General features: G+C 34.1%; 1 pseudogene; it reads right to left on the bottom strand.

Moving 5' to 3' along the window:
* Window positions 1–1,062: 1,062 nt before the first annotated feature.
* Window positions 1,063–1,161, bottom strand: LOC123389675 (annotated as a pseudogene).
* Window positions 1,162–8,267: the final 7,106 nt, after the last annotated feature.

Here is an 8,267-nt window from a genome sequence, read left to right as displayed (position 1 = left end):
TCTTAGCTTGAAAAGAACAAAAATTCGTTACCAAACAAAAATGCAATTTTTGCTTGAGAACAACCAGCAATACTTTTAGATAAACTCATGACATATTTCAACACATGAAATGGCTGTTTTTGAGTGTGTGGGAGTTTTCAAGTGCTACAATTAATGTAAATCTAAAACAATTTACAAAGTATACAAAATACAAAGACATACACTAAGGATATGTATAGATTATATATAAATAAATCAACATTTGTTTTCATAAGAAATTCTTCCCCCCTCTCTTTTTTAACTTAACCCCTTTATTTATTGAAAAGATGAAGTTTTCATTTGTTTCCTTGATATTTATCAAAGTGCTATCAGAAAAGTTTCCTATTAGATACAGCTTGGTGGTAACAAAAAATAGTGACTTATTAATCACCTTCAACTTTTAGGGGTTAAAATCCCATAGTTTGTTATTAACTGGATAAAGAAGAATAGAATAGGTCTTAAATATTCTTACCATTCAAAAAATGATAATTATTTGATTGACGGAGGTAATTATTTGACTTCAGCTAGTTGCTATGGTAACCATTTTGTAATATCTAAGTGTATCAAATCAACATGTTGCATACCTCAATCTTATACCATGTTTTATGTCATTTATACTCAATATCTAAACCTGAAGGAAAAATAAAACAAAAGAGCATATAAAAACCATGTGTGGTAGATATGTGATTGACTCTATTTTACAGCAGATCATTTTTTAAAGACAATTAAGGTAACTTCATCACACTTGCCAGAAATTTTCTTTTTTGAAGATTTTATTTATTTATTTGGCAGAGAAAGATCACAAGTAGGCAGAGAGGCAGGCAGAGAGAGAGAGAGAGAGAGAAGCAGGCTCCCTGCTGAGCAAAGAGTTTGATGTGGGGCTCGATCCCAGGACCCTGAGATCATGACCTGAGCCAAAGGCAGCGGCTTAAGCCACCGAGCCACCCAGACGCCCCTGCCAGAAATTTCTTAAGGCCAACCTTTTTTTTAATGATACATGAAATCTGCTGAGGGGTTTGGAAACATGTTTCTTGTTCTTCTAAAAAATACACGGAATGATTCATGAATTTTCATGTCATCATTGCATAGGGCCCATACTAATCTCTGCATTATTCCTATTTTACTATGGTGCTGCTAAGTGTATCTGGTTTTTAAAAGAGATACATAAGAAAAGATAATCTCTCATCCTTAACTTGTCTGATATGTGAGAAGAGGCCATCTTCCTACCAACTTAATGTTGAAGACACCATTAAGGAAGACAGGAGAAAACAAAAAGGGAGAAAAATAAAACGTGAGTCTTTGATACCATCCTTAAATAGCTAAATCAACCAACACAAAAATCTATTCTCTTACTGTAATGTGAAATAATTTTGCATACTTTTGAAGGTTATTGTCATCAAAGTTTGCCATTTCTTGTAGCCAAAAACATACTAACCAACATAACCGAGAGTTAAGAGGAAGTATTAAACAATCCAGAGAAAAGAAGGCAAATGGGAAGACCAAAGCTGTTTCCAAGATGGCTTTAGTGCACAATTCTGTTGTTCACAGAAGTCACAGGAGATGAATTTCAGCCTAATATAAAACTTGTTTGAAAAAGGCCTATCTTCCCTAGGAAGTAGTAAATTTCTTCTCACCAGAGATTGGCCCACCACTTCTTAGTTTTGCTGCAAATTAGATAAATTAGACTATATACCTCATGAGTCATTGCGATACTAGGATTTCTTTGTTATTGTGAAAACTGGAAGATTTCTCAAGAGATGCAAATCTTGTCCTGCAGCTTAACTACAAAACAATCTTCCTCTTGTTATCTAATGTAGAGGAACTGCTCTCACATTTTCAGCTCTCTAAACTAAGCATTTGTTGAATCTTTGCTGAGTTTCTATACTGGGTTAGTAACCGTGAGAATAAAAATATGACATAATTACTGTATTAAAGAGTTTAATTCTTAACTGGGAGATATTTTAATTCAATGAAAATAAGCACTGGCATATACAGAGAGTGATAAAGTTTATGACAGAACTAATAAAGGGTTTGGCTATAACAACAAGTAGGGAAATTAACCAAATGCTGATCCTGATAACATTTGTATAGGTGTTATATAATAGTGCCATTAAAAATGGAGTCAAATGGACACAAAGTCATTTTGAGTTAGCACTAAATATGCAATTATCAATAATAGATCTCCCTATATGGAAGTATTAAATAAAATGTTAAAACTAGACTGGGATTAAAATTAAGATATAATTTAATTTGTCTTTGTCATTTTGGAGAAAAATCTATTTTCTAATAGCAGGGATAGGACTCTTATCATTATCCATATAATGAAATTAAGAACTATTATAGTTATTTCAAAAGAAACTTTTTTCCTGTCGATATTATTTGGGAGGAATAAGATTTCCAACAAAGTTCTTTTTTCTTCCTTTTCTACTGCATTATTTGTGGTTTACAAAGAAGATCTTGATTGTTTACTGTGACTATTTTATAATGCCACATTTCTCCACTGTGCCTGACCATCTCTGCCCAGGACATAAAGAAGCTGAATACTGCAAAAGTTCTTACAAATAACAACAGCTTCAACAGTGGGTTTTAAGATGGAGTATATCAAAATTAACCAGGAGAATATAGTCATGGGATTCAATAAATTAAACCAGTAATGAGAGAACTATATTGAAATTCTGGTAGGAGTTGTAGATCTAGCTTCAAATCTAATAAATCACATTAATTAAAAAGAGATATCCTCATTTTTATTGATATAAGGTCTCTGATTTTCCTGCTGCCAGATATATTAGTCCACTTTCCATGCGCAGTTTTTAAGAAGGAATAAGTGGAGAAAAGCATAGCACAAAAAGGCAGAAGAAAAAAGGTAGGGCCAATCCTAATCATGCAGGGTTACTAACAGTTCTATAAATCATCTGATCTAACATGACCTCCCGCTGTTACCAGCAGAAATATTGCTCTCATTTGCATTAAAAAAAAGTTTCTGTCTTACAAGTAGTGAGAGAAAGATGAGTTTGCCTAAGAGTTCATTATCTTCCCCACACCCCTCCCTTCACACATGGGATTTGGTGAAAGAAAGCATTTGCAAAATATGTTCTTAGTATGCTCTGCTCCTTTTGCCCTCCATGCAACAGAATTGATTTCAAACCATTTCATTTGTTTTAATTTAAGTTTTAGTGTACATACAACGCAATACTGGTTTCTGGAGAATTCAGTGATTCATCATTACATACAATATCCAGTGCTCATCACAAGCACCCTCTTTAATACCCACCACCCTCTATCAACCTTCAGTTTGTTCTCTGTCATTAAGAGTCTCTGAAGAGGGGTGCTTTGGTGGCTCAGTGGGTTAAGTCTCTGCCTTTGGCTCCTGTCATGATCCCAGGGTCCTGGGATTGAGCAGCAGGGAGCCTGTTTTCCCCATCACATCTCTCTGCCTGCCTCTCTGCTTACTTGTGATTTCTCTCTCTGTCAAATAAACAAATAAATAAATATTTTTAAAAAAAGAGTTTCTTAAGGCTTGTTTCCTTCTCTCCTTTTTTTTTTCCTTTCCCCCCTTCCCATATATTCATCTGTTTGCTTTCTTAAATTCCACATATGAGTGCAATAATATGGTATTTGTCTATCTCTGACTGACTTATTTCACTCAGCATAATACAGTCTAGCTTTATGCACATCATTGCAAATGGCAAGATTTCACTTTTTTTTTTTAAGATTTTATTTATTTATTTGACAGACAGAGATCACAAGTATGCAGAGGGGCAGGCAGAGAGAGGAAGGGAAGCAGGTTCCCTGCTGAGCAGAGAGCTTGATGCAGGGCTGGATCCCAGGACCCTGGGATCATGACCTGAGCGGAAGGCAGAGGCTTTAACCCACTGAGCCACCCAGGTGCCCCAAGATTTCACTTTTTTGATGGTTAATATTCCAATGTATATATACCCCACATCTTCTCTATCCATTCATCGGTTAATGGATATTTGGGTTCTCTTCATAGTTTGGCTATTGCTGACAATGCTGCTATAAATATTAGGGTGCAAGTACCCCTTCAAATCAATACTTCTTTTATTCTATTTTTTTCCTTCAAATTGTATACTTTGGGTAAATACCTAGTAGTGCCATTTGCTCTATTTTTAATTTTTTGAGGAACCTCCATACTGTTTTCCAGAGTGGTTGAGCCAGTGTGCATTCCCACCAATAGTGCAAGAAGGTTCCCCTTTCTTCACACCTCGCCAATACCCTTTCTTTCTTGTGTTGCTAATTCTTAGCCATTTTGACAGGTGTGAGGTGGTATCTCATCATGGTTTTGATTTGTATTTCCCTGGTAATGAGTGATGTGGAGCATCTTTTCATGTGTCAGCCATCTGGATGTCTTCTTTGGAAAAGTGTCCATTCATGTCTTCTACCCATGTCTTAACTGGATTGCTTGCTTTTTAGAGCATTCGGTTTAATGATGAGTTCTTCATAGATTCTGGATACTAATCATTTATCAGATATGTTGTTTGCATATCATCTCCCATTTCATAGGCTGTCTTTAGTTTTGTTGATTGTTTCCTTCACTGTGCAGAAGCTTTTTATCTTGATGAGGTCCTAACAGTTCATTTTTGTTTTTGTTTCCCTTGCCTCTGGCAATGCCTCTAGCAAGAAGTTGCTATGGCCAACGTCAAAGAGGTTTCTGACTGTGTTCTTCTCTAGGATTTTGGTAGTTTTCTCTCTCACACCTAGGTCTTTTATCCATTTTGAATTTACTTTTGTGTATGGTATAAGAAAGCGGTCCAGTTTAATTCTTCTGCATATTGAAGTCCAGTTTTCCCAACACCCTTTGTTGAAGAGACTGTTTTTTCCCATTGGATATTCTTTCCGACTTTGTTGAAATTCGTTGACCATAGAGTTGAGGGTCCATTTCTGGGTTCTCTATGCTTTTCCATTGATCTATGTGTCTGTTTTTGTGGCAGTTTCATACTGTCTTAATGACTAAAGCTTTGTAATATAGCTTAAAATCCAGAATTGTGATGCCTCTAGTTTTTAAGTTCTTTCTTTTCTTTTTTTCATTTTATTTTATTTTATTTCTTTTCAGTGTTCCAGAACACTGTTCCAGTGTTCATGCACCACACCCAGTGCTCCATGTTTTTCTTTCTCAGAATTTCTTTGGTTATTCAGGATCTTTTGTAGTTCTATACAAATTTTAGAATTGTTTGTTCTAGTCCTGTGAAAAATCCTGGTGGTATTTTGACAGGAAGTTCATTAAATGTATAAATTGCTTTGGGTAGTATAGACATTTTAACAACGTTTGTTCTTCCAATCCATGAGCATGGAATACTTTTCCATTTCTTTGTGTCATCTTCAATTTCTTTCATATGTGATCTATGATTTTCAGAGTACAGATCTTTTACCACTTTAGTTAACAAGACATTCTATTTTTAACATAAAATCACATCTCAAGAGGATGGACCCACTGCCATAAAATCAAAAAAGTCTGTTCCTCTAGTGCACACTTCTAACTGGCCTGTTCCAAGCTCCTATGGCATAAATTGCATTAACATACTTTACACCTGAAAGTGACATGTAGGCAAATAGTTTTTAAGGGGTGGAATACTATCCCATTATTTGAATAGTTTGTCATTATAATTTAAATATTGGTAATATTGATGTTTTCTGTATTTTGGTATTAGACGGATACAGTTTTAAGTCTTTATCAGGCTTTTTCTTTTTCAGATGTAATCTCAGAACACACTGCTCTTCAGCTAACTCAGATCTAACCACATGAGTCATAAATAAAACTCCCCTGTGCCCAAAACTCCTTGTAGGTTCTACCTTATTCTTATTTTCCCCTTCACAATTAGTTTACTTAAAGAAGATATCTAACTCACAGTTTTTTAATTTTTATTTCCTCTTCAACCCAGTACCATCTAGTTTCTTCTCCACCATTGTAATGAAATAACTCTACTAAGGACACTAATAACTTCCACTTTACCAAAACCAATGGATGTATTTTTTTTAAGATTTTATTTATTTCTTTGACAGAGAGAGACACAGCAAGAGAGGGAATACAAACAAGGGGAGTGGGAGAGGGAAAAGAAGGCTTCCTGCTGAGCAGCAAGTCCAATGTGGGGCTCAATCCCAGGACCCTGGGATCATGACCTGAGCCAAAGGCAGATGCTTAATGTTGAGCCACCTAGGTGTCCCTCTATATTTGTTTTTACCTAATCTCTCTCCAACCCTTAAACTGACTGACACACTCTTAGAATACTTCTTAATATCAGATAAACCTTTCTTTGCTTGATTATTCATGATGATTCCTTGGTTATCCATGAGAATCTTTTAATTAATTTATTCATTTATTCAACAAATTCTATTGAATGCCACTGAAAGTAAAGTTCCCTTTTCTGGCTCCTTAGCTATCTCTACTCCTTAAATGTTCAAGTCTTCAATCCATTTGTTTTCCCCAGGATACACACTTACCTAGGTAGCTTTATCTAAATCCACCAGTAATGATTCTAAAACTCAATTCTCCAGCAAGATATCACTCTTATTATTCTCCACTGTGTACAGAACATCTTTAGGTTGATATTGAAAACACCATATACTGAATTATCATTAGTTGTAAAAATAAAATGTTTAAGATATTTCTTCTAGTTTATCCCTTTCATATTTTCTAATTATCTTATGAAAACAAATTCAAAAGGAAGAGAAGTTTACAAAATTAAAAGCAAATGTCCTCGTAGTCTGAGAAGTAAAGGCAGTATGACAAGAAGAGTGGGGAATATTAAAACATAAATTGGAAAAATTAAGGAACTTTTTATATCTATATCCACAAAATACATAATTTTTGAGAATTTGCATTTTTAAATCTTAGAAAATAGTAGGCAACTGTACTTATGAGCATATACAAATCTATACAATATTTCCAAATATCCACATACTGCACAGTTGCATAGTAGCCCAACATATTATAACTTAGCCATCTCACTATTAATAAAAGCTCAGATGGTTTTACTGGTTTCTACTACAGCACTTAATATTTTCGTGTGCATAATTTTGGAATATACATGTAAAGAAAACTGTAAGATAAATTTCTTTTTATTCCAACTTTTGTTGTGATGTAACTGACAAAATTTGTATATGCTGTATACATTACATATCTTGTGTAAGTTACAATTTGTAAAATCATTGTAAAATGATTACCACAATCAAACACATCCATCAGTCTCATAGTTATTATTATTATTATTATTTTGGTGAGAACACTTAAGATCTACTCTCTTAGCAAATTCTAAGTATATAATAGAGTATTATCAGCTATGACATCAAACTGTACAATAGATGCTCAGAAGTTATTTCATCTTATTACTAAAAAGTATACAATTTACTCAATATTTCCCCATTTCTCCCACTTCTGAGCCCTTGCAACCATAATTCCACTTTCTAGTTCTAAAAGTTTGATGTTTTTATAGATTTCACATATAAGTGGAATCATAGTGTTTGTCTTTGTGTCTGGCTTATTTCACTTAGCATAATAGCCTCAAGTTTTATCCATGTTGTTACAAATGGCAGGATTTCCCTTTTTTAAAGGCTTAATTGTATCTCATTATAATATACTATAATGTGCTCATTATAATATATAATGGGATATATATGTGTTACATAATATATAATGGGATATATATCTCACATTTTCATTATCCATTCACCTGTTGACAGGTCATTTCTATATCTTGGCTATTATAAATAATGCTGCAATACACACAACTGTGCAAATACTTCTTCGAAGGAATGATTTCATTTCTCCTGGATATATACTCAGATGTGGGAGAGGTAGACATATAGTAATTCTATTTTTTATTTTTTTGAGCAACTTCTTTACTATTTTTCATAATGGTTGTACCAACTCATACACCCACCAACAGTGTACAAGGGTTGCCTTATCTCTACACTCTCACCAACAGTTTTTCTCTTTTGATAATAGACATCCTAATATGTGTGAGGGGATATCTCTTTGGAATTTTGGTTTGGGTTTCCCTAATGACTAAGGGTGTTGATTTTTTCATATACTTGTTGGCTATTTGTCTATCTTCTTTGGAAAAAGTTCCTATTCAGGTCCTTTCTACATTTTTTAATTAGGTTTTTGTTTCTTTGGTTTTGGGGTTTTGGCTGTTGAGTTGTCTAAGTACCTTATATATTTTAGATATGAACCCCTTATCAGTTACATGGCTTGTAAATATTTTCTCTTTTGGTAGGATTTCTTTTCATTTGTT

Source organism: Mustela putorius, unplaced genomic scaffold (assembly GCF_011764305.1).
Source record: "Mustela putorius furo isolate JIRA1106 unplaced genomic scaffold, ASM1176430v1.1 tig00003988_pilon_pilon_pilon, whole genome shotgun sequence".
Classification (NCBI taxonomy): Eukaryota; Metazoa; Chordata; class Mammalia; order Carnivora; family Mustelidae; genus Mustela; species Mustela putorius.
Note: the sequence above shows the minus strand (reverse complement) of the source record. Positions and strands in the feature narration are given on the sequence as shown.